The sequence below is a fragment of the Pleurodeles waltl genome, chromosome 4_1 (genome assembly GCF_031143425.1).
Source record: "Pleurodeles waltl isolate 20211129_DDA chromosome 4_1, aPleWal1.hap1.20221129, whole genome shotgun sequence".
Classification (NCBI taxonomy): domain Eukaryota; kingdom Metazoa; phylum Chordata; class Amphibia; order Caudata; family Salamandridae; genus Pleurodeles; species Pleurodeles waltl.
Window position 1 is genome coordinate 38600053 of NC_090442.1, and position 27062 is coordinate 38627114.

The 27062-nt window shown below is 39.7% G+C and overlaps 8 non-coding genes across 8 annotated transcripts; all 8 read right to left on the reverse strand.

The window, feature by feature from the left end:
- Positions 1–2097: 2097 nt before the first annotated feature.
- TRNAR-UCG (transfer RNA arginine (anticodon UCG)) lies at positions 2098–2170 on the reverse strand. The gene has a single exon. It is a non-coding gene; the product is annotated as a tRNA-Arg (tRNA).
- Positions 2171–5749: 3579 nt separating this feature from the next.
- On the reverse strand, positions 5750–5822 carry TRNAQ-UUG (transfer RNA glutamine (anticodon UUG)). Its single transcript has one exon. It is a non-coding gene; the product is annotated as a tRNA-Gln (tRNA).
- Positions 5823–13040: 7218 nt separating this feature from the next.
- TRNAQ-UUG (transfer RNA glutamine (anticodon UUG)) lies at positions 13041–13113 on the reverse strand. Its single transcript has one exon. It is a non-coding gene; the product is annotated as a tRNA-Gln (tRNA).
- Positions 13114–14864: 1751 nt separating this feature from the next.
- Positions 14865–14937, reverse strand: TRNAQ-UUG (transfer RNA glutamine (anticodon UUG)). The gene has a single exon. It is a non-coding gene; the product is annotated as a tRNA-Gln (tRNA).
- A 1751-nt stretch (positions 14938–16688) lies between these two features.
- Positions 16689–16761, reverse strand: TRNAR-UCG (transfer RNA arginine (anticodon UCG)). Its single transcript has one exon. It is a non-coding gene; the product is annotated as a tRNA-Arg (tRNA).
- Positions 16762–18512: 1751 nt separating this feature from the next.
- TRNAR-UCG (transfer RNA arginine (anticodon UCG)) lies at positions 18513–18585 on the reverse strand. The gene has a single exon. It is a non-coding gene; the product is annotated as a tRNA-Arg (tRNA).
- Positions 18586–20336: 1751 nt separating this feature from the next.
- On the reverse strand, positions 20337–20409 carry TRNAR-UCG (transfer RNA arginine (anticodon UCG)). The gene has a single exon. It is a non-coding gene; the product is annotated as a tRNA-Arg (tRNA).
- A 5375-nt stretch (positions 20410–25784) lies between these two features.
- On the reverse strand, positions 25785–25857 carry TRNAR-UCG (transfer RNA arginine (anticodon UCG)). Its single transcript has one exon. It is a non-coding gene; the product is annotated as a tRNA-Arg (tRNA).
- Between the last annotated feature and the right edge of the window lie 1205 nt (positions 25858–27062).

The window sequence follows — 27062 nt, forward strand, 5'->3', positions numbered from 1 at the left end:
TGCAGTGTCTGTGTGTGTATTTTTACTCTATAAATTCGAATTGGCAAGTGTACCCACTTGCCAGGCCTAAACCTTCCCTTTTCTTACATGTAAGGCACCCCTAAGGTAGGCCGTAGGTAGCCCCAAGGGCAGGGTGCAGTGTATGGTTAAGGTAGGACATATAGTAATGTGGTTTATATGTCCTGACAGTGAAATATTGTTAAATTTGTTTTTCACTGTTGCAAGGACTGTCTCTCTCATAGGATAATATGGGGGCTACCTTTAAATATGATTAAAGCGTAGATTCCCCTAGAGAGTAGATGGACATGTGGAGTTTGGGGTCCCTGAACTCACAATTTAAAAATACATCTTTTAGTAAAGTTGATTTTCAGCTTGTGCGTTTGAAAATGCCACTTTTAGAAAGTGAGCATTTTCTTGCTTAAACCATTCTGTGACTCTGCCTTGTTTGTGGATTCCCTGTCTGGGTCAGTTTGACAGTTGGTTGTTTTTCACCTCACACCAGACAGTGACACAAAGGGAGCTGGGGTGTAACCTGCATTTCCTGATTAGCCATCTCTGCTAGGAGGGAGGGGTGGAGTGGTCACTCTCATCTGAAAGGACTGTGCCTGCCTCTAACAATGCCAGCTCCAACCCCCTGGTGTGTGTCTGAGGCCTTGCCTTGGCAAGGCAGGATTTCACAAGTAGGTGTGAGTCCCCTTTGAAGAAAGGTGACTTCAAAGACTAAAATGGGTATAAGAAGGGCACCCAAATCTACAGACTTGAGAAACACTTCTGGAACCAAGAGGAACCTCTGCCTTGAGAAGAGCTGAATAGCTGAGGAAGAAGAGCTGCCCTGCCTGTGACTGTGCTTTGTGGAGCTATCCTGCAGTTGCTGCTTCTGCCAGAGTAAGAGGGCAAAGACTGGACTTTTTGTGCCTTCCATCTTGAGAAGAAATCTTCAAGGGCTTGATCTAGAGCTTGCCTCCTGTTGTTTGAAGTCTCAGGGACAGCAAAGACTTCTCTCTGCCAGCACCTGGAGTCTCTGGAGAGACTCCTGCTCTGCCCTGTGGTGCCCATCCAGTTCCTGGGACCCTGAAAGGAGAAGCTGGCAGCCTAAAGACAAGAAAATCCACGCACAGAGCGCCGTGCGGGGAAAAGATTGACGCGAATCCGATCTGCGGCTGAAAAAACGACGCGCCGCCGGCTCCGCAGCTGAGAAACGACGCTCGCAGGAAACGCGACCAAAAAATCAACGCACGGAGCAGGAGAAACGATTTTCGGATCATCGTGCGGCTGGATTTTCGACTCGCGTACCGCCGTGCGGAGTTATTTTTGACGCACACGCGCCCGTGCGGGGTTATTTTTGACGCGCACCAGGTACATTTTCAATCTAGCAGCGCTAGTGTGTTTTTAAAACTACTTAAAGACTCTTTTTGATTTTTAATTAATAACGACTTGTGTATGGTGGATTTTTGTCGTTTTGGTCTTGTTTTGTTTAGATAAATATTTCCTATTGTTCTAAACTGGTGTTGTGTCATTTTCTAGTGTTTTCATTAAGTTACTGTGTGTGTTGATACAAATACTTTACACCTAGCACTCTGAGGTTAAGCCTACTGCTCTGCCAAGCTACCAAGGGGGTAAGCAGGGGTTAGCTGAGGGTGATTCTCTTTTACCCTGACTAGAGTGAGGGTCTTTGCTTGAACAGGGGGTAACCTGACTGTCAACCAAAGACCCCATTTCTAACAATTCTTCTCTAGTACTATACTTTTTCTGAGGGACAATTTGCATTATTCCTGGAGAAAATCATAGAGCTTCTACGCATCCATAGTTTCTGCTTTCTGCACACACACACACTCCCTGCACTGCATCTACCCACAGTTCTGTTCAGAATGATTGTGCCATGTCATATTGTTGCATACGTATTGCATATCCGTGGCATTTATGAAGAGGTACTTTGGTATGACAGAAATACAGAAAAGTAGCAATGCTGAAGGCATAATGTGACTGCTTGTGCAGTTTGCATTGGGCTTCATTAATGAGTGAGAGTGAAAGGAGTATTGTAAGAGTGTGCCTCCAGTTTGTATGTAAAGATAAGTTGGGTGCTGTGAGAAAAAGACTCAACCATGAAAGGATTTGAACCCTCAATCTTCTGATTCGAAGTCAGACGCCTTATCCATTAGGCCACATGGTCACTGACTGTGGTATGTTTGGGTGTTTAGGGTTAGGTGGTATGAATGGATGTGGCACATATCAATTACAGTTGCGCAGGACAGGATCCCATACCGTTCTTCATCTTCTTTCCATCAAAATGAGTTTTTTCAAACAATATCTTGATAATTTCCAAAGTTTCATATCTTATGATGTGCTTTTTTGCAGTTAATCCTCCTTTCTTCTTTTATGGAATACTCTTTTTTATGCTGCAATGGTATTTTTGGATTATTTGAAAAGAGAATGAAACTGCTTTGACAGTAGTTCACACTTCCCATTTCTTGACTTGCTAATTTGCTCCCTTAATTAGCTTATACAAGTGACATGAACAGGGCCTTGACCAAAGCACGTACCTGAAAGCCTGTCACCACCTCTAGAAATAAAATTCACAGCAGCTCAAATCAATCATTTTGAAAGAGAATATTTCAAGTGAGTCCAAGTTTAATTTCAATAAAGAAAGCTGTATAAAATGACACGCTGCACATTTGGTTAACCAGCATGACTCTTTTCAGTGAAGAAGTGGAATGGTTCTGTTGCAATATACTATCACCCTGGTAAGCTGCTACGAGGAAGAGTAAACAATATGATTAGGTTTCAGCAAAAAAGTATTAGTTCAGAGTGTGCACCTCAGATAGACTTAAACTTACACACCCTGGTCTGTGAGAGTAGTGCCCTATCCATTGCGGCATTGAGGGTAATCTGCAAGACAGAGTTCCAAAATCATCCTTTCATCTCAGTTCATGGCCACATAGACTATTTCCGTAGTCATTCGTTTCACTTTTCTGTCTTTAATTAAACAGACCATTTTAAACCTCCACCACCCACCACTTCAATGTTACCGTTTTTATGTTATAGTAGGGCCTGGAACTTTTGGCAAGTGGACAGAAGCAATCAGAGAACCACATGACAATACATACTCCTTTGCCTGATACGTTTCACAAGAAACTGCTCTTGGAAAAAGACGTTAACCGGTCCTTGCTCTCAGACAGACACAGAAAGCCCATCACCACCTCTACTAACATACTTCAACCAAACCAATATATATCATTCAAACAATTATGCCTCTGTATCAATATAACTACAACTCGAGACAGAAAGGAATTTACAAAACAATCTGCCCATTTGAATAACCAGCATGGTTTTAAGGACGTACAAATTGGAATGTGACAATTTCAGAGTTCCTCATTCATAAGAAGTCTGTGAGATAGTATCTCAGAAAGATCTCAAGTTTTTAGAAAAAATGGTTCTAAGGGTAATTTTTACCACACAATTGCAACTAGGTGCCTCAATCTGCAAGAGACCAGTCCTTGACAGATTACACAACTGGGGCAACAGCAAAGGCAGCAATTGTGTCAATCCTTTATGATTCTTCTCTAGTACTATACTTTTTCTGAGGGACAATTTGCATTATTCCTGGAGAAAATCATAGAGCTTCTACGCATGCATAGTTTCTGCTTTCTGCACGCACACACACTCCCTGCACTGAATCTACCCAAAGTTCTGTTCAGAATGATTGTGCCATGTCATATTGTTGCATACGTATTGCAGATCCGTAGCGTTTATGAAGAGGTACTTTGGTATGGCAGAAAGACAGAAAAGTAGCAATGCTGAAGGCATAACGTGACTGATTGTGCAGTTTGCATTGGGCTTTCTTAATGAGTGAGAGTGAAAGGAGTATTGTAAGAGTGTGCCTCCAGTTTGTATGTAAAGATAAGTTGGGTGCTGTGAGAAAAAGGCTCAACCATGAAGGGACTTGAACCCTCAATCTTCTGATTCAAAGTCAGATGCCTTACCCATTAGAACACATGGTCACTGACAAAACTAAAATTGGGTGTTTGGGGTTAGGTGGTATGAATAGATGTGGAACATATCAATTACAGTCGTGCAGGTCAGTATCACATACCGCTCTTCATCTTCTTTCCTGCAAAGGACTTTTTTCAAACAATATCTTCATAATTTCCAAAGTTTCATATCTTATAACGTGCTTTTTTGCCGTTAATCCTCCTTTCTTCTTTTATTGAATACTCTGTTTTATGCCGCAATGGTATTTTTGGATTATTTGAAAAGATAATGAAACTGCTTTGACAGTAGTTCTGAGTTCCCATTTCTTGACTTGCTAATTTGCTCCCTGAATTAGCTTATACAAGTGACATGAACAGGGCCTTGACCTAAGCACGTACCTGAAAGCCTGTCACCACCTTACAGCAAAATTCACAGCAGCTCAAAACATTCATTTTGAAAGAGAATATTTCAAGTGAGTCCAAGTTTAATTTCAATAAAGAAAGCTGTATAAAATGACACGCTGCACATTTGGGTAACCAGCATGACTCTTTTCAGTGAAGAAGTAGAATGGTTCTGTTGCAATATACTATCACCCTGGCAAGCTGCTACGAGGAAGAGTAAACAATATGATTAGGTTTCAGCAAAAATGTATTAGTTCAGGGTGTGCACCTCAGATAGACTTAAACTTACACACCCTGGTCTGTGAGAGTAGTGCCCTATCCATTGCTGCATTGAGGGTAATCGGCAAGACAGAGTTCCAAAATCATCCTTTCATCTCAGTTCATGGCCACATAGAGTATTTCTGCAGTCATTCGTTTCACTTTTCTGTCTTTAATTAAACTGACCATTTTAAACCTCCACCACCCACCACTTCAATGTTACAGTTTTTATGTTATAATAGGGCCTTGGAACTTTTGGCAAGTGGACAGAAGCAGTCAGAGAACCACACGACAATACATACTCCTTTGCCTAATACCTTTCACAACAAACTGCTCTTGGAAAAAGACGTTAACCGGTCCTTGCTCTCAGACAGACACAGAAAGCCTATCACCACATCTACTAACATACTTCAACCAAACCAATATATATCATTCAAACAATTATGCCTCTGTATCAATATAGCTACAACTCGAGACAGAAAGGAATTTACAAAACAATCTGCCCATTTGAATAACCAGCATGGTTTTAAGGACGTACAAATTGGAATTTGACAATTTCAGAGTTCCTCATTCATAAGAAGTCTGTGAGATAGTATCTCAGAAAGATCTCAAGTTTATAGCAAAAATGGTTGTAAGGGTGATTTTTACCACACAATTGCAACTAGGTGCCTCAATCTGCAAGAGACCAGTCCTTGACAGATTGCACAATTGGGGCAACAGCAAAGGCAGCAATTGTGTCAATCCTTTATGATTCTTCTCCAGTACTATATTTTTTCTGAGGGACAATTTGCATTATTCCTGGAGAAAATCATAGAGCTTCTATGCATGCATAGTTTCTGATTACTGCACGCACACATTCCCTGCACTGCATCTACCCACAGTTCTGTTAAGAATGATTGTGCCGTGTCATATTGTTGCATACGTATTGCATATCCGTGGCATTTATGAAGAGGTACTTTGGTATGGCAGAAAGACAGAAAAGTAGCAATGCTGAAGGCATAACGTGACTGATTGTGCAGTTTGTATTGGGCTTTCTTAATGAGTGAGAGTGAAAGGAGTATTGTAAGAGTGTGCCTCCAGTTTGCATGTAAAGATAAAATGGGTGCTGTGAGAAAAAGACTCAACCACGAAGGGACTCGAACCCTGTATCTTCTGATCCAAAGTCAGACGCCTTATCCATTAGGCCACATGGTCACTGACTGCAGTATGTTTGGGTGTTTAGGGTTAGGTGGTATGAATGGATGTGGAACATATCAATTACAGTTGCGCAGGACAGGATCCCATACCGTTCTTCATCTTCTTTCCATCAAAGGAGTTTTTTCAAACAATATCTTGATAATTTCCAAAGTTTCATATCTTATGATGTGCTTTTTTGTCGTTAATCCTCCTTTCTTCTTTTATTGAATACTCTGTTTTATGCTGCAATGGTATTTTTGGATTATTTGAAAAGAGAATGAAACTGCTTTGACAGTAGTTCAGACTTCCCATTTCTTGACTTGCTAATTTGCTCCATGAATTAGCTTATACAAGTGACATGAATAGGGCCTTGACCTAAGCACGTACCTGAAAGCCTGTCACCACCTGTAGAAATAAAATTCACAGCAGCTCAAAACAATCATTTTGATAGAGAATGTTTCAAGTGAGTCTAAGTTTAATTTCAATAAAGAAAGCTGTATAAAATGACACGCTGCACATTTGGGTAACCAGCATGACTCTTTTCAGTGAAGAAGTGGAATGATTCTGTTGCAATATACTATCACCCTGACAAGCTCTTACGAGGAAGAGTAAACAATATGATTAGGTTTCAGCAAAAATGTATTAGTTCATGGTGTGCACCTCAGATAGACTTAAACTTACACACCCTGGTCTGTGAGAGTAGTGCCCTATCCATTGCGGCATTGAGGGTAATCTGCAAAAACAGAGTTCCAAAATCATCCTTTCATCTCAGTTCATGGCCACATAGAGTATTTCTGCAGTCATTTGTTTCACTTTTCTGTCTTTAATTAAACTGACCATTTTAAACCTCCACCACCCACCACTTCAATGTTACAGTTTTTATGTTATAATAGGGCCTTGGAACTTTTGGCAAGTGGACAGAAGCAGTCAGAGAACCACACGACAATACATACTCCTTTGCCTAATACCTTTCACAACAAACTGCTCTTGGAAAAAGACGTTAACCGGTCCTTGCTCTCAGACAGACACAGAAAGCCTATCACCACCTCTACTAACATACTTCAACCAAACCAATATATATCATTCAAACAATTATGCCTCTGTATCAATATAGCTACAACTCGAGACAGAAAGGAATTTACAAAACAATCTGCCCATTTGAATAACCAGCATGATTTTAAGGACGTACAAATTGGAATGTGACAATTTCAGAGTTCCTCATTCATAAGAAGTCTGTGAGATAGTATCTCAGAAAGATCTCAAGTTTATAGCAAAAATGGTTGTAAGGGTGATTTTTACCACACAATTGCAACTAGGTGCCTCAATCTGCAAGAGACTAGTCCTTGACAGATTGCACAATTGGGGCAACAGCAAAGGCAGCAATTGTGTCAATCGTTTATGATTCTTCTCCAGTACTATACTTTTTCTGAGGGACAATTTGCATTATTCCTGGAGAAAATCACAGAGCTTCTACGCATGCATAGTTTCTGATTTCTGTACGCACACACTCCCTGCACTGCATCTACCCACAGTTCTGTTAAGAATGATTGGGCCGTGTCATATTGTTGCATACGTATTGCATATCCGTGGCATTTATGAAGAGGTACTTTGGTATGGCAGAAAGACAGAAAAGTAGCAATGCTGAAGGCATAATGTGACTGATTGTGCAGTTTGCATTGGGCTTTATTAATGAGTGAGAGTGAAACGAATATTGTAAGAGTGTGCCTCCAGTTTGTATGTAAAGATAAGTTGGGTGCTGTGAGAAAAAGACTCAACCATGAAGGGACTTGAACCCTCAATCTTCTGATTTGAAGTCAGATGCCTTACCCATTAGTCCACATGGTCACTGACTGCAGTATGTTTGGGTGTTTAGGGTTAGGTGGTATGATTGGATGTGGAACATTTCAATTACAGGAGTTCAGGACAGGATCCCATACCGTTCTTCATCTTCTTTCCATCAAAGGAGTTTTTTCAAACAATATCTAGATAATTTCCAAAGTTTCATATCTTATGACGTGCATTTTTGCCGTTAATCCTCCTTTCTTCATTTATTGAATACTCTGTTTTATGCTGCAATGGTATTTTTGTATTATTTGAAAAGAGAATGAAACTGCTTTGACAGTAGTTCAGACTTCCCATTTGTTCACTTGCTAATTTGCTCCCTGAATTAGTTTATACAAGTGACATGAACAGGGCCATGACCTAAGCACGTACCTGAAAGCCTGTCACCACCTGTAGAAATAAAATTCACAGCAGCTCAAAACAATCATTTTGATAGAGAATATTTCAAGTGAGTCTAAGTTTAATTTCAATAAAGAAAGCTGTATAAAATGGCACGCTGCACATTTGGGTAACCAGCATGACTCTTTTCAGTGAAGAAGTGGAATGGTTCTGTTGCAATATACTATCACCCTGGCAAGCTCCTACGGGGAAGAGTAAACAATATGATTAGGTTTCAGCAAAAATGTATTAGTTCAGGGTGTGCACCTCAGATAGACTTAAACTTACACACCCTGGTCTGTGAGAGTAGTGCCCTATCCATTGCGGCATTGAGGGTAATCTGCAAGACAGAGTTCCAAACTCATCCTTTCATCTCAGTTCATGGCCACATAGAGTATTTCTGCAGTCATTCGTTTCACTTTTCTGTCTTTAATTAAACTGACCATTTTAAACCTCCACCACCCACCACTTCAATGTTACCGTTTTTATGTTATAATAGGGCCTTGGAACTTTTGGCAAGTGGACAGAAGCAGTCAGAGAACCTCATGACAATACATACTCCTTTGCCTGATACCTTTCACAACAAACTGTTCTTTGAAAAAGACGTTAACCGGTCCTTGCTCTCAGACAGACACAGAAAGCCTATCACCACCTCTACGAACATATTTCAATCAAACCAATATATATCATTCAACAATTATGCCTCTGTATCAATATAACTACAACTCGAGACAGAAAGGAATTTAAAAAACAATCTGCCCATTTGAATAACCAGCATAGTTTTAAGGACGTACAAATTGGAATGTGACAATTTCAGAGTTCCTCATTCATAAGAAGTCTGTGAGATAGTATCTCAGAAAGATCTTAAGTTTATAGCAAAAATGGTTGTAAGGGTGATTTTTACCACACAATTGCAACTAGGTGCTTCAGTCTGCAAGAGACCAGTCTTTGACAGATTACACAACTGGGGCAACAGCAAAGGCAGCAATTGTGTCAATCCTTTATGATTCTTCTCTAGTACTATACTTTTTCTGAGGGACAATTTGCATTATTCCTGGAGAAAATCATAGAGCTTCTACCCATGCATAGTTTCTGCTTTCTGCACGCACACACTCCCTGCACTGAATCTACCCACAGTTCTGTTCGGAATGATTGTGCCATGTCATATTGTTGTATACGTATTGCATATCCGTAGCGTTTATGAAGAGGTACTTTGGTATGGCAGAAAGACAGAAAAGTAGCAATGCTGAAGGCATAACGTGACTGATTGTGCAGTTTGCATTGGGCTTTCTTAATGAGTGAGAGTGAAAGGAGAATTGTAAGAGTGTGTTTCCAGTTTGTATGTAAAGATAAGTTGGGTGCTGTGAGAAAAAGACTCAACCATGAAGACACTCAAACCCTCAATCTTCCGATCCGAAGTCAGACACCTTACCCATTAGGCCAAATGATTACTGACTGCAATATGTTTGGGTGTTTAAGGTTAGGTGGTATGAATGGATGTGGAACATATCAATTACAGTTGCGCAGGACAGGATCCCATACCGTTCTTCATCTTCTTTCCATCAAAGGAGTTTTTTCAAACAATATCTAGATAATTTCCAAAGTTTCATATCTTATAACGTGCTTTTTTGCCGTTAATCCTCCTTTCTTCTTTTATTGAATACTCTGTTTTATGCTGCAATGGTATTTTTGGATTATTTGAAAAGAGAATGAAACTGCTTTGACAGTAGTTCAAACTTCCCATTACTTGACTTGCTAATTTGCTCCCTGAATTAGCTTATACAAGTGACATGAACAGGGCCTTGACCTAAGCACGTACCTGAAAGCCTGTCACCACCTCTAGAAATAAAATTCACAGCAGCTCAAAACATTCATTTTGAAAGAGAATATTTCAAGTGAGTCCAAGTTTAATTTCAATAAAGAAAGCTGTATAAAATGACACGCTGCACATTTGGGTAACCAGCATGACTCTTTTCAGTGAAGAAGTGGAATGGTTCTGTTGCAATATACTATCACCCTGGCAAGCTGCTATGAGGAAGAGTAAACAATATGATTAGGTTTCAGCAAAAATGTATTAGTTCAGGGTGTGCACCTCAGATAGACTTAAACTTACACACCCTGGTCTGTGAGAGTAGTGCCCTATCCATTGCGGCATTGAGGGTAATCTGCAAGACAGAGTTCCAAAATCATCCTTTCATCTCAGTTCATGGCCACATACAGTATTTCTGCAGTCATTCGTTTCACTTTTCTGTCTTTAATTAAACTGACCATTTTAAACCTCCGGCACCCACCACTTCAATCTTACCGTTTTTGTGCTATCATAGGGCCTTGGAACTTTTGGCAAGTGGACAGAAGCAGTCAGAGAACCACATCACAATACATACTCCTTTGCCTGATACCTTTCACAACAAACTGCTCTTGGAAAAAGACGTTAACCGGTCCTTGCTCTCAGACAGACACAGAAAGCCTATCACCACCTCTACGAACATATTTCAATCAAACCAATATATATCATTCAACAATTATGCCTCTGTATCAATATAACTACAACTCGAGACAGAAAGGAATTTAAAAAACAATCTGCCCATTTGAATAACCAGCATAGTTTTAAGGACGTACAAATTGGAATGTGACAATTTCAGAGTTCCTCATTCATAAGAAGTCTGTGAGATAGTATCTCAGAAAGATCTCAAGTTTATAGCAAAAATGGTTGTAAGGGTGATTTTTACCACACAATTGCAACTAGGTGCCTCAATCTGCAAGAGACCAGTCCTTGACAGATTACACAACTGCGGCAACAGCAAAGGCAGCAATTGTGTCAATCCTTTATGATTCTTCTCTAGTACTATACTTTTTCTGAGGGACAATTTGCATTATTCCTGGAGAAAATCATAGAGCTTCTACCCATGCATAGTTTCTGCTTTCTGCACGCACACACTCCCTGCACTGAATCTACCCACAGTTCTGTTCAGAATGATTGTGCCATGTCATATTGTTGTATACGTATTGGATATCCGTGGCATTTATGAAGAGGTACTTTGGTATGGCAGAAAGACAGAAAAGTAGCAATGCTGAAGGTATAACGTGACTGATTGTATTGGGCTTTCTTAATGAGTGAGAGTGAAAGGAGTATTGTAAGAGTGTGCCTCCAGTTTGTATGTAAAGATAAGTTGGGTGCTGTGAGAAAACGACTCAACCACGAAGGGATTCAAACCCTCAATCTTCTGAGCCAAAGTCAGACACCTTATCCATTAGGCGACATGGTCACTGACTGCAATATGTTTGGGTTTTTAGGGTTAGGTGTATGATTGGATGTGGAACATATCAATTACAGGTGCGCAGGACAGGATCCCATACCGTTCTTCATCTTCTTTCCATCAAAGGAGTTTTTTCAAACAATATCTAGATAATTTCCAAAGTTTCATATCTTATGATGTGCTTTTTTGCCGTTAATCCTCCTTTCTTCTTTTATTGAATACTCTGTTTTATGCTGCAATGGTATTTTTGGATTATTTGAAAAGAGAATGAAACTGCTTTGACAGTAGTTCAGACTTCCCATTTCTTGACTTGCTAATTTGCTCCCTGAATTAGCTTATACAAGTGACATGAACAGGGCCTTGACCTAAGCACGTACCTGAAAGCCTGTCACCACCTCTAGAAATAAAATTCACAGCAGCTCAAAACATTCATTTTGAAAGAGAATATTTCAAGTGAGTCCAAGTTTAATTTCAATAAAGAAAGCTGTATAAAATGACACGCTGCACATTTGGGTAACCAGCATGACTCTTTTCAGTGAAGAAGTGGAATGGTTCTGTTGCAATATACTATCACCCTGGCAAGCTGCTACGAGGAAGAGTAAACAATATGATTAGGTTTCAGCAAAAATGTATTAGTTCAGGGTGTGCACCTCAGATAGACTTAAACTTACACACCCTGGTCTGTGAGAGTAGTGCCCTATCCATTGTGGCATTAAGGGAATCTGCAAGACAGAGTTCCAAAATCATCCTTTCATCTCAGTTCATGGCCACATACAGTATTTCTGCAGTCATTCGTTTCACTTTTCTGTCTTTAATTAAACTGACCATTTTAAACCTCCGGCACCCACCACTTCAATCTTACCGTTTTTGTGCTATCATAGGGCCTTGGAACTTTTGGCAAGTGGACAGAAGCAGTCAGAGAACCACATCACAATACATACTCCTTTGCCTGATACCTTTCACAACAAACTGCTCTTGGAAAAAGACGTTAACCGGTCCTTGCTCTCAGACAGACACAGAAAGCCTATCACCACCTCTACGAACATATTTCAATCAAACCAATATATATCATTCAACAATTATGCCTCTGTATCAATATAACTACAACTAGAGACAGAAAGGAATTTAAAAAACAATCTGCCCATTTGAATAACCAGCATAGTTTTAAGGACGTACAAATTGGAATGTGACAATTTCAGAGTTCCTCATTCATAAGAAGTCTGTGAGATAGTATCTCAGAAAGATCTCAAGTTTATAGCAAAAATGGTAGTAAGGGTGATTTATACCACACAATTGCAACTAGGTGCCTCAATCTGCAAGAGACCAGTCCTTGACAGATTACACAATTGGGGCAACAGCAAAGGCAGCAATTGTGTCAATCCTTTATGATTCTTCTCCAGTACTATATTTTTTCTGAGGGACAATTTGCATTATTCCTGGAGAAAATCATAGAGCTTCTAACCATGCATAGTTTCTGCTTTCTGCGCGCACACACTCCCTGCACTGAACCTACCCACAGTTCTGTTCAGAATGATTGTGCCATGTCATATTGTTGTATACATGTTGCATATCCGTGGCATTTATGAAGAGGTACTTTGGTATGGCAGAAAGACAGAAAAGTAGCAATGCTGCAGGCATAACGTGACTGACTGTGCAGTTTGTATTGGGCTTTCTTAATGAGTGAGAGTGAAAGGAGTATTGTAAGAGTGTGTTTCCAGTTTGTATGTGAAGATAAGTTGGGTGCTGTGAGAAAAAGACTCAACCATGAAGGGACTCAAACCCTCAATCTTCTGATCCAAAGTCAGACGCCTTACCCATTAGGCCACATGGTCACTTACTGCAATATGTTTGGGTGTTTAGGGTTAGGTGGCATGAATGGAAGTGGAATTATCATTTACAGGTGCGCAGGACAGGATCCCATACCGTTCTTCATCTTCTTTCCATCAAAGGAGTTTTTTCAAACAATATCTAGATAATTTCCAAAGTTTCATATCTTATGATGTGCTTTTTTGCCGTTAATCCTCCTTTCTTCTTTTATTGAATACTCTGTTTTATGCTGCAATGGTATTTTTGGATTATTTGAAAATAGAATGAAACTGCTTTGACAGTAGTTTAGACTTCCCATTTCTTGACTTGCTAATTTGCTCCCTGAATTAGCTTATACAAGTGACATGAACAGGGCCTTGACCTAAGCACGCACCTGAAAGCCTGTCACCACCTCTAGAAATAAAATTCACAGCAGCTCAAAACATTCATTTTGAAAGAGAATATTTGAAGTGAGTCCAAGTTTAATTTCAATAAAGAAAGCTGTATAAAATGACACGCTGGACATTTGGGTAACCAGCATGACTCTTTTCAGTGAAGAAGTGGAATGGTTCTGTTGCAATATACTATCACCCTGGCAAGCTGCTACGAGGAAGAGTAAACAATATGATTAGGTTTCAGCAAAAATGTATTAGTTCAGGGTGTGCACCTCAGATAGACTTAAACTTACACACCCTGGTCTGTGAGAGTAGTGCCCTATCCATTGCGGCATTGAGGGTAATCTGCAAGACAGAGTTCCAAAATCATCCTTTCATCTCAGTTCATGGCCACATACAGTATTTCTGCAGTCATTCGTTTCACTTTTCTGTCTTTAATTAAACTGACCATTTTAAACCTCCGGCACCCACCACTTCAATCTTACCGTGTTTGTGCTATCATAGGGCCTTGGAACTTTTGGCAAGTGGACAGAAGCAGTCAGAGAACCACATCACAATACATACTCCTTTGCCTGATACCTTTCACAACAAACTGCTCTTGGAAAAAGACGTTAACCGGTCCTTGCTCTCAGACAGACACAGAAAGCCTATCACCACCTCTACGAACATATTTCAATCAAACCAATATATATCATTCAACAATTATGCCTCTGTATCAATATAACTACAACTCGAGACAGAAAGGAATTTAAAAAACAATCTGCCCATTTGAATAACCAGCATAGTTTTAAGGACGTACAAATTGGAATGTGACAATTTCAGAGTTTCTCATTCATAAGAAGTCTGGGAGATAGTATCTCAGAAAGATCTCAAGTTTATAGCAAAAATGGTTGTAAGGGTGATTTTTACCACACAATTGCAACTAGGTGCGTCAATCTACAAGAGACGAGTCCTTGACAGATTACACAACTGGGGCAACAGCAAAGGCAGCAATTGTGTCAATCGTTTATGATTCTTCTCTAGTACTATACTTTTTCTGAGGGACAATTTGCATTATTCCTGGAGAAAATCATAGAGCTTCTACCCATGCATAGTTTCTGCTTTCTGCACGCACACACTCCCTGCACTGAGTCTACCCACAGTTCTGTTCGGAATGATTGTGCCATGGCATATTGTTGTATACGTATTGCATATCCGTGGCATTTATGAAGAGGTACTTTGGTATGGCAGAAAGACAGAAAAGTAGCAATGCTGAAGGTATAACATGACTGATTGTGCAGTTTGCATTGGGCTTTCTTAATGAGTGAGAGTGAAATGAGTATTGTAAGAGTGTATTTCCAGTTTGTATGTAAAGATAAGTTGGGTGCTGTGACAAAAAGACTCAACCATGAAGGGACTCAAACCCTCAATCTTCTGATCCAAAGTCAGACGCCTTATCCATTAGGCCACATGGTCACTCACTGCAATATGTTTGGGTGTTTAGGGCTAGGTGGTATGAATGGATGTGGAACATATCAATTACAGGTGCGCAGGACAGGATCCCATACCGTTCTTCATCTTCTTTCCATCAAAGGAGTTTTTTCAAACAATCTCTAGATAATTTCCAAAGTTTCATATCTTATGATGTGCTTTTTTGCCGTTAATCCTCCTTCTTCTTTTATTGAATACTCTGTTTTATGCTGCAATGGTATTTTTGGATTATTTGAAAAGAGAATGAAACTGCTTTAATAGTAGTTCAGACTTCCCATTTCTTGACTTGCTAATTTGCTCCCTGAATTAGCTTATACAAGTGACATGAACAGGGCCTTGACCTAAGCACGTACCTGAAAGGCTGTCACCACCTCTAGAAATAAAATTCACAGCAGCTCAAAACATTCATTTTGAAAGAGAATATTTCAAGTGAGTCCAAGTTTAATTTCAATAAAGAAAGCTGTATAAAATGACACGCTGCACATTTGGGTAACCAACATGACACTTTTCAGTGAAGAAGTGGAATGGTTCTGTTGCAATATACTATCACCCTGGCAAGCTGCTACGAGGAAGAGTAAACAATATGATTAGGTTTCAGCAAAAATGTATTAGTTCAGGGTGTGCACATCCGATAGACTTAAACTTACACACCCTGGTCTGTGAGAGTAGTGCCCTATCCATTGCGGCATTGAGGGTAATCTGCAAGACAGAGTTCCAAAATCATCCTTTCATCTCAGTTCATGGCCACATAGAGTATTTCTGCAGTCATTCGTTTCACTTTTCTGTCTTTAATTAAACTGACCATTTTAAACCTCCGGCACCCACCACTTCAATCTTACCGTTTTTGTGCTATCATAGGGCCTTGGAACTTTTGGCAAGTGGACAGAAGCAGTCAGAGAACCACATCACAATACATACTCCTTTGTCTGATACCTTTCACAACAAACTGCTCTTGGAAAAATACGTTAACCGGTCCTTGCTCTCAGACAGACACAGAAAGCCTATCACCACCTCTACGAACATATTTCAATCAAACCAATATATATCATTCAACAATTATGCCTCTGTATCAATATAACTACAACTCGAGACAGAAAGGAATTTTAAAAAAAATCTGCCCATTTGAATAACCAGCAGAGTTTTAAGGACGTACAAATTGGAATGTGACAATTTCAGAGTTCCTCATTCATAAGAAGTCTGTGAGATAGTATCTCAGAAAGATCTCAAGTTTATGGCAAAAATGGTTGTAAGGGTGATTTTTACCACACAATTGCAACTAGGTGCCTCAATCTGCAAGAGACCAGTCCTTGACAGATTACACAACTGGGGCAACAGCAAAGGCAGCAATTGTGTCAATCCTTTATGATTCTTCTCTAGTACTATACTTTTTCTGAGGGACAATTTGCATTATTCCTGGAGAAAATCATAGAGCTTCTACCCATGCATAGTTTCTGCTTTCTGCACGCACACACTCCCTGCACTGAGTCCACCCACAGTTCTGTTCGGAATGATTGTGCCATGACATATTGTTGTATACGTATTGCATATCTGTGGCATTTATGAAGAGGTACTTTGGTATGGCAGAAAGACAGAAAAGTAGCAATGCTGAAGGTATAACATGACTGATTGTGCAGTTTGCATTGGGCTTTCTTAATGAGTGAGAGTGAAATGATTATTGTAAGAGTGTATTTCCAGTTTGTATGTAAAGATAAGTTGGGTGCTGAGACAAAAAGACTCAACCATGAAGGGACTCGAACCCTCAATCTTCTGATCCGAAGTCAAACGCCTTATCCATTAGGCCACATGGTCACTGACTGCAATATGTTTGGGTGTTTAGGGTTAGGTGGTATGAATGGATGTGGAACATATCAATTACAGGTGCGCAGGACAGGATCCCATACCGTTCTTCATCTTCTTTCCATCAAAGGAGTTTTTTCAAACAATATCTAGATAATTTCCAAAGTTTCATATCTTATGATGTGCTTTTTTGCCGTTAATCCTCCTTCTTCTTTTATTGAATACTCTGTTTTATGCTGCAATGGTATTTTTGGATTATTTGAAAAGAGAATGAAACTGCTTTGACAGTAGTTCAGACTTCCCATTTATTGACTTGCTAATTTGCTCCCTGAATTAGCTTATACAAGTGACATGAACAGGGCCTTGACCTAAGCACGTACCTGAAAGGCTGTCACCACCTCTGGAAATAAAATTCACAGCAGCTCAAAACATTCATTTTGAAAGAGAATATTTGAAGTGACTCCAAGTTTAATTTCAATAAAGAAAGCTGTATAAAATGACACGCTGCACATTTGGGTAACCAGCATGTCTCTTTTCAGTGAAGAAGTGGAATGGTTCTGTTGCAATATACTATCACCCTGGCAAGCTGCTACGAGGAAGAGTAAACAATATGATTAGGTTTCAGCAAAAATGTATTAGTTCAGGGTGTGCACCTCAGATAGACTTAAACTTACACACCCTGGTCTGTGAGAGTAGTGCCCTATCCATTGCGGCATTGAGGGTAATCTGCAAGACAGAGTTCCAAAATCATCCTTTCATCTCAGTTCATGGCCACATACAGTATTTCTGCAGTCATTCGTTTCACTTTTCTGTCTTTAATTAAACTGACCATTTTAAACCTCCGGCACCCACCACTTCAATCTTACAGTTTTTGTGCTATCATAGGGCCTTGGAACTTTTGGCAAGTGGACAGAAGCAGTCAGAGAACCACATCACAATACATACTCCTTTGCCTGATACCTTTCACAGCAAACTGCTCTTGGAAAAAGACGTTAACCGGTTCTTGCTCGCAGACAGACACAGAAAGCCTATCACCACCTCTACGAACATATTTCAATCAAACCAATATATATCATTCAACAATTATGCCTCTGTATCAATATAACTACAACTCGAGACAGAAAGGAATTTAAAAAACAATCTGCCCATTTGAATAACCAGCATAGTTTTAAGGACGTACAAATTGGAATGTGACAATTTCAGAGTTCCTCATTCATAAGAAGTCTGTGAGATAGTATCTCAGAAAGATCTCAAGTTTATAGCAAAAATGGTTGCAAGGGTGATTTTTACCACACAATTGCAACTAGGTGCCTCAATCTGCAAGAGACCAGTCCTTGACAGATTACACAACTGGGGCAACAGCAAAGGCAGCAATTGTGTCAATCGTTTATGATTCTTCTCTAGTACTATACTTTTTCTGAGGGACAATTTGCATTATTCCTGGAGAAAATCATAGAGCTTCTACCCATGCATAGTTTCTGCTTTCTGCACGCACACACTCCCTGCACTGAGTCTACCCACAGTTCTGTTCGGAATGATTGTGCCATGACATATTGTTGTATACGTATTGCATATCCGTGGCATTTATGAAGAGGTACTTTGGTATGGCAGAAAGACAGAAAAGTAGCAATGCTGAAGGTATAACATGACTGATTGTGCAGTTTGCATTGGGCTTTCTTAATGAGTGAGAGTGAAATGATTATTGTAAGAGTGTATTTCCAGTTTGTATGTAAAGATAAGTTGGGTGCTGTGACAAAAAGACTCAACCATGAAGGGACTCGAACCCTCAATCTTCTGATCCGAAGTCAGACGCCTTATCCATTAGGCCACATGGTCACTGACTGCAATATGTTTGGGTGTTTAGGGTTAGGTGGTATGAATGGATGTGGAACATATCAATTACAGGTGCGCAGGACAGGATCCCATACCGTTCTTCATCTTCTTTCCATCAAAGGAGTTTTTTCAAACAATATCTAGATAATTTCCAAAGTTTCATATCTTATGATGTGCTTTTTGGCCGTTAATCCTCCTTCTTCTTTTATTGAATACTCTGTTTTATGCTGCAATGGTATTTTTGGATTATTTGAAAAGAGAATGAAACTGCTTTGACAGTAGTTCAGACTTCCTATTTATTGACTTGCTAATTTGCTCCCTGAATTAGCTTATACAAGTGACATGAACAGGGCCTTGACCTAAGCACGTACCTGAAAGGCTGTCACCACCTCTGGAAATAAAATTCACAGCAGCTCAAAACATTCATTTTGAAAGAGAATATTTCAAGTGAGTCCAAGTTTCATTTCAATAAAGAAGGCTGTATAAAATGACACGCTGCACATTTGGGTAACCAACATGACACTTTTCAGTGAAGAAGTGGAATGGTTCTGTTGCAATATACTATCACCCTGGCAAGCTGCTACGAGGAAGAGTAAACAATATGATTAGGTTTCAGCAAAAATGTATTAGTTCAGGGTGTGCACCTCAGATAGACTTAAACTTACACACCCTGGTCTGTGAGAGTAGTGCCCTATCCATTGCGGCATTGAGGGTAATCTGCAAGACAGAGTTCCAAAATCATCCTTTCATCTCAGTTCATGGCTACATACAGTATTTCTGCAGTCATTCGTTTCACTTTTCTGTCTTTAATTAAACTGACCATTTTAAACCTCCGGCACCCACCACTTCAATCTTACCGTTTTTGTGCTATCATAGGGCCTTGGAACTTTTGGCAAGTGGACAGAAGCAGTCAGAGAACCACATCACAATACATACTCCTTTGCCTGATACCTTTCACAACAAACTGCTCTTGGAAAAATACGTTAACCGGTCCTTGCTCTCAGACAGACACAGAAAGCCTATCACCACCTCTACGAACATATTTCAATCAAACCAATATATATCATTCAACAATTATGCCTCTGTATCAATATAACTACAACTCGAGACAGAAAGGAATTTAAAAAACAATCTGCCCATTTGAATAACCAGCAGAGTTTTAAGGACGTACAAATTGGAATGTGACAATTTCAGAGTTCCTCATTCATAAGAAGTCTGTGAGATAGTATCTCAGAAAGATCTCAAGTTTATAGCAAAAATGGTTGTAAGGGTGATTTTTACCACACAATTGCAACTAGGTGCCTCAATCTGCAAGAGACCAGTCCTTGACAGATTACACAACTGGGGCAACAGCAAAGGCAGCAATTGTGTCAATCCTTTATGATTCTTCTCTAGTACTATACTTTTTCTGAGGGACAATTTGCATTATTCCTGGAGAAAATCATAGAGCTTCTACCCATGCATAGTTTCTGCTTTCTGCACGCACACACTCCCTGCACTGAGTCCACCCACAGTTCTGTTCGGAATGATTGTGCCATGACATATTGTTGTATACGTATTGCATATCCGTGGCATTTATGAAGAGGTACTTTGGTATGGCAGAAAGACAGAAAAGTAGCAATGCTGAAGGTATAACATGACTGATTGTGCAGTTTGCATTGGGCTTTCTTAATGAGTGAGAGTGAAATGATTATTGTAAGAGTGTATTTCCAGTTTGTATGTAAAGATAAGTTGGGTGCTGTGACAAAAAGACTCAACCATGAAGGGACTCGAACCCTCAATCTTCTGATCCGAAGTCAGACGCCTTATCCATTAGGCCACATGGTCACTGACTGCAATATGTTTGGGTGTTTAGGGTTAGGTGGTATGAATGGATGTGGAACATATCAATTACAGGTGTGCAGGACAGGATCCCATACCGTTCTTCATCTTCTTTCCATCAAAGGAGTTTTTTCAAACAATATCTAGATAATTTCCAAAGTTTAATATCTTATGATGTGCTTTTTTGCCATTAATCCTCCTTTCTTCTTTTATTGAATACTCTGTTTTATGCTGCAATGGTATTTTTGGATTATTTGAAAAGAGAATGAAACTGCTTTGACAGTAGTTCAGACTTCCCATTTCTTGACTTGCTAATTTGCTCCCTGAATTAGCTTATACAAGTGACATGAACAGGGCCTTGACCTAAGCACGTACCTGTCACCACCTCTAGAAATAAAATTCACAGCAGCTCAAAACATTCTTTTTGAAAGAGAATATTTCAAGTGAGTCCAAGTTTAATTTCAATAAAGAAAGCTGTATAAAATGACACGCTGCACATTTGGGTAACCAACATGACACTTTTCAGTGAAGAAGTGGAATGGTTCTGTTGCAATATACTATCACCCTGGCAAGCTGCTACGAGGAAGAGTAAACAATATGATTAGGTTTCAGCAAAAATGTATTAGTTCAGGGTGTGCACCTCCGATAGACTTAAACTTACACACCCTGGTCTGTGAGAGTAGTGCCCTATCCATTGCGGCATTGAGGGTAATCTGCAAGACAGAGTTCCAAAATCATCCTTTCATCTCAGTTCATGGCCACATACAGTATTTCTGCAGTCATTCGTTTCACTTTTCTGTCTTTAATTAAACTGACCATTTTAAACCTCCGGCACCCACCACTTCAATCTTACCGTTTTTGTGCTATCATAGGGCCTTGGAACTTTTGGCAAGTGGACAGAAGCAGTCAGATAACCACATCACAATACATACTCCTTTGCCTGATACCTTTCACAACAAACTGCTCTTGGAAAAATACGTTAACCGGTCCTTGCTCTCAGACAGACACAGAAAGCCTTTCACCACCTCTACGAACATATTTCAATCAAACCAATATATATCATTCAACAATTATGTCTCTGTATCAATATAACTACAACTCGAGACAGAAAGGAATTTAAAAAACAATCTGCCCATTTGAATAACCAGCAGAGTTTTAAGGACGTTCAAATTGGAATGTGACAATTTCAGAGTTCCTCATTCATAAGAAGTCTGTGAGATAGTATCTCAGAAAGATCTCAAGTTTATAGCAAAAATGGTTGTAAGGGTGATTTTTACCACACAATTGCAACTAGGTGCCTCAATCTGCAAGAGACCAGTCCTTGACAGATTACACAACTGGGGCAACAGCAAAGGCAGCAATTGTGTCAATCCTTTATGATTCTTCTCTAGTACTATACTTTTTCTGAGGGACAATTTGCATTATTCCTGGAGAAAATCATAGAGCTTCTACCCATGCATAGTTTCTGCTTTCTGCACGCACACACTCCCTGCACTGAATCTACCCACAGTTCTGTTCAGAATGATTGTGCCATGTCATATTGTTGTATACGTATTGCATATCCGTGGCATTTATGAAGAGGTACTTTGGTATGGCAGAAAGACAGAAAAGTAGCAATGCTGAAGGCATAACGTGACTGATTGTGCAGTTTGTATTGGGCTTTCTTAATGAGTGAGAGTGAAAGTGAAAGGAGTATTGTAAGAGTGTGCCTCCAGTTTGTATGTAAAGATAAGTTGGGTGCTGTGAGAGATAGACTCAACCACGAAGGGGCTCAAGCCCTCAATCTTCTGATCCGAAGTCAGATGCCTTATCCATTAGGCCACATGGTCACTAACTGCAGTATGTTTGGGTGTTTAGGGTTAGGTGGTATGAATGGATGTGGAACATATCAATTACAGGTGCGCAGGACAGGATCCCATACCGTTCTTCATCTTCTTTCCATCAAAGGAGTTTTTTCAAACAATATCTAGATAATTTCCTTATGATGTGCTTTTTTGCCGTTAATCCTCCTTTCTTCTTTTATTGAATACTCTGTTTTATGCTGCAATGGTATTTTTGGATTATTTGAAAAGAGAATGAAACTGCTTTGACAGTAGTTCAGACTTCCCATTTCCTGACTTGCTAATTTGCTCCCTGAATTAGCTTATACAAGTGACATGAACAGGGCCTTGACCTAAGCACATACCTGAAAGCCTGTCACCACCTCTAGAAATAAAATAAACAGCAGCTCAAAACATTCATTTTGAAAGAGAATATTTCAAGTGAGTCCAAGTTTAATTTCAATAAAGAAAGCTGTTGCTGCACATTTGGGTAACCAGCATGACTCTTTTCAGTGAAGAAGTGGAATGGTTCTGTTGCAATATACTATCACCCTGGCAAGCTGCTACGAGGAAGAGTAAACAATATGATTAGGTTTCAACAAAAATGTATTAGTTCAGGGTGTGCACCTCAGATAGACTTAAACTTACACACCCTGGTCTGTGAGAGTAGTGCCCTATCCATTGCGGCATTGAGGGTAATCTGCAAGACAGAGTTCCAAAATCATCCTTTCATCTCAGTTCATGGCCACATACAGTATTTCTGAAGTCATTCGTTTCACTTTTCTGTCTTTAATTAAACTGACCATTTTAAACCTCCGGCACCCACCACTTCAATCTTACAGTTTTTGTGCTATCATAGGGCCTTTGAACTTTTGGCAAGTGGACAGAAGCAGTCAGAGAACCACATCACAATACATACTCCTTTGCCTGATACCTTTCACAACAAACTGCTCTTGGAAAAAGACGTTAACCGGTTCTTGCTCTCAAACAGACACAGAAAGCCTATCACCACCTCTACGAACATATTTCAATCAAACCAATATATATCATTCAACAATTATGCCTCTGTATCAATATAACTACAACTCGAGACAGAAAGGAATTTAAAAAACAATCTGCCCATTTGAATAACCAGCATAGTTTTAAGGACGTACAAATTGGAATGTGACAATTTCAGAGTTCCTCATTCATAAGAAGTCTGTGAGATAGTATCTCAGAAAGATCTCAAGTTTATAGCAAAAATGGTTGTAAGGGTGATTTTTACCACACAATTGCAACTAGGTGCCTCAATCTGCAAGAGACCAGTCCTTGACAGATTACACAACTGGGGCAACAGCAAAGGCAGCAATTGTGTCAATCGTTTATGATTCTTCTCTAGTACTATACTTTTTCTGAGGGACAATTTGCATTATTCCTGGAGAAAATCATAGAGCTTCTACCCATGCATAGTTTCTGCTTTCTGCACGCACACACTCCCTGCACTGAGTCTACCCACAGTTCTGTTCGGAATGATCGTGCCATGACATATTGTTGTATACGTATTGCATATCCGTGGCATTTATGAAGAGGTACTTTGGTATGGCAGAAAGACAGAAAAGTAGCAATGCTGAAGGCATAACATGACTGATTGTGCAGTTTGCATTGGGCTTTCTTAATGAGTGAGAGTGAAATGAGTATTGTAAGAGTGTATTTCCATTTTGTATGTAAAGATAAGTTGGGTGCTGTGACAAAAAGACTCAACCATGAATGGACTCGAACCCTCAATCTTGTGATCCGAAGTCGGACGCCTTATCCATTAGGCCACATGGTCCCTGACTGCAATATGTTTGGGTGTTTAGGGTTAGGTGGTATGAATGGATGTGGAACATATCAATTACAGGTGCGCAGGACAGGATCCCATACCGTTCTTCATCTTCTTTCCATCAAAGGAGTTTTTTCAAACAATATCTAGATAATTTCCAAAGTTTCATATCTTATGATTTGATTTTTTGCCGTTAATCCTCCTTCTTCTTTTATTGAATACTCTGTTTTATGCTGCAATGGTATTTTTGGATTATTTGAAAAGAGAATGAAACTGCTTTGACAGTAGTTCAGACTTCCCATTTATTGACTTGCTAATTTGCTCCCTGAATTAGCTTATACAAGTGACATGAACAGGGCCTTGACCTAAGCACGTACCTGAAAGCCTGTCACCACCTCTAGAAATAAAATTCACAGCAGCTCAAAACATTCATTTTGAAAGAGAATATTTCAAGTGAGTCCAAGTTTAATTTCAATAAAGAAAGTTGTATAAAATGACACGCTGCACATTTGGGTAACCAGCATGACTCTTTTCAGTGAAGAAGTGGAATGGTTCTGTTGCAATATACTATCACCCTGGCAAGCTGCTACGAGGAAGAGTAAACAATATGATTAGGTTTCAGCAAAAATGTATTAGTTCAGGGTGTGCACCTCAGATAGACTTAAACTTACACACCCTGGTCTGTGAGAGTAGTGCCCTATCCATTGCGGCATTGAGGGTAATCTGCAAGGCAGAGTTCCAAAATCATCCTTTCATCTCAGTTCATGGCCACATACAGTATTTCTGCAGTCATTCGTTTCACTTTTCTGTCTTTAATTAAACTGACCATTTTAAACCTTCGGCACCCACCACTTCAATCTTACAGTTTTTGTGCTATCATAGGGCCTTGGAACTTTTGGCAAGTGGACAGAAGCAGTCAGAGAACCACATCACAATACATACTCCTTTGCCTGATACCTTTCACAACAAATTGCTCTTGGAAAAAGACGTTAACCGGTCCTTGCTCTCAGACAGACACAGAAAGCCTATCACCACCTCTACGAACATATTTCAATCAAACCAATATATATCATTCAACAATTATGCCTCTGTATCAATATAACTACAACTCGAGACAGAAAATAATTTAAAAAACAATCTGCCCATTTAAATAACCAGCAGAGTTTTAAGGACGTACAAATTGGAATGTGACAATTTCAGAGTTCCTCATTCATAAGAAGTCTGTGAGATAGTATCTCAGAAAGATCTCAAGTTTATAGCAAAAATGGTTGTAAGGGTGATTTATACCACACAATCGCAACTAGGTGCATCAATCTGCAAGAGACCAGTCCTTGACAGATTACACAACTGGGGCAACAGCAAAGGCAGCAATTGTGTCAATCCTTTATGATTCTTCTCTAGTACTATACTTTTTCTGAGGGACAATTTGCATTATTCCTGGAGAAAATCATAGTGCTTCTACCCATGCATAGTTTCTGCTTTCTGCACGCACACACTCCCTGCACTGAGTCTACCCACAGTTCTGTTCGGAATGATTGTGCCATGACATATTGTTGTATACGTATTGCATATCCGTGGCATTTATGAAGAGGTACTTTGGTATGGCAGAAAGACAGAAAAGTAGCAATGCTGAAGGTATAACATGACTGATTGTGCAGTTTGCATTGGGCTTTCTTAATGAGTGAGAGTGAAATGATTATTGTAAGAGTGTATTTCCAGTTTGTATGTAAAGATAAGTTGGGTGCTGTGACAAAAAGACTCAACCATGAAGGGACTCAAACCCTCAATCTTCTGATCCGAAGTCAGACGCCTTATCCATTAGGCCACATGGTCACTGACTGCAATATGTTTGGGTGTTTAGGGTTAGGTGGTATGAATGGATGTGGAACATATCAATTACAGGTGCGCATGACAGGATCCCATACCGTTCTTCATCTTCTTTCCATCAAAGGAGTTTTTTCAAACAATATCTAGATAATTTCCAAAGTTTCATATCTTATGATGTGCTTTTTTGCCGTTAATCCTCCTTCTTCTTTTATTGAATACTCTGTTTTATGCTGCAATGGTATTTTTGGATTATTTTAAAAGAGAATGAAACTGCTTTGACAGTAGTTCAGACTTCCCATTTATTGACTTGCTAATTTGCTCCCTGAATTAGCTTATACAAGTGACATGAACAGGGCCTTGACCTAAGCACGTACCTGAAAGGCTGTCACCACCTCTGGAAATAAAATTCACAGCAGCTCAAAACATTCATTTTGAAAGAGAATATTTCAAGTGAGTCCAAATTTAATTTCAATAAAGAAAGCTGTATAAAATGACACGCTGCACATTTGGGTAACCAACATGACACTTTTCAGTGAAGAAGTGGAATGGTTCTGTTGCAATATACTATCACCCTGGCAAGCTGCTACGAGGAAGAGTAAACAATATGATTAGGTTTCAGCAAAAATGTATTAGTTCAGGGTGTGCACCTCAGATAGACTTAAACTTACACACCCTGGTCTGTGAGAGTAGTGCCCTATCCATTGCGGCATTGAGGGTAATCTGCAAGACAGAGTTCCAAAATCATCCTTTCATCTCAGTTCATGGCTACATACAGTATTTCTGCAGTCATTCGTTTCTTTTTTCTGTCTTTAATTAAACTGACCATTTTAAACCTCCGGCACCCACCACTTCAATCTTACCGTTTTTGTGCTATCATAGGGCCTTGGAACTTTTGGCAAGTGGACAGAAGCAGTCAGAGAACCACATCACAATACATACTCCTTTGCCTGATACCTTTCACAACAAACTGCTCTTGGAAAAAGACGTTAACCGGTTTTTGCTCTCAGACAGACACAGAGGGCCATATTTATACTCCGTTTGCGCCGAAATTGCGTCGTTTTTTTTGACGCAATTTCGACGCAAAACTAACGCCAACTAACGCCATATTTATACTATGGCGTTAGAGGCGAATAGCGCCAAAGTTCCCGGAATGTGCGTCATTTTTTAGCGTGAACCCCTTCCTTGCGTTAATGATATGCAAGGGAGGCGTT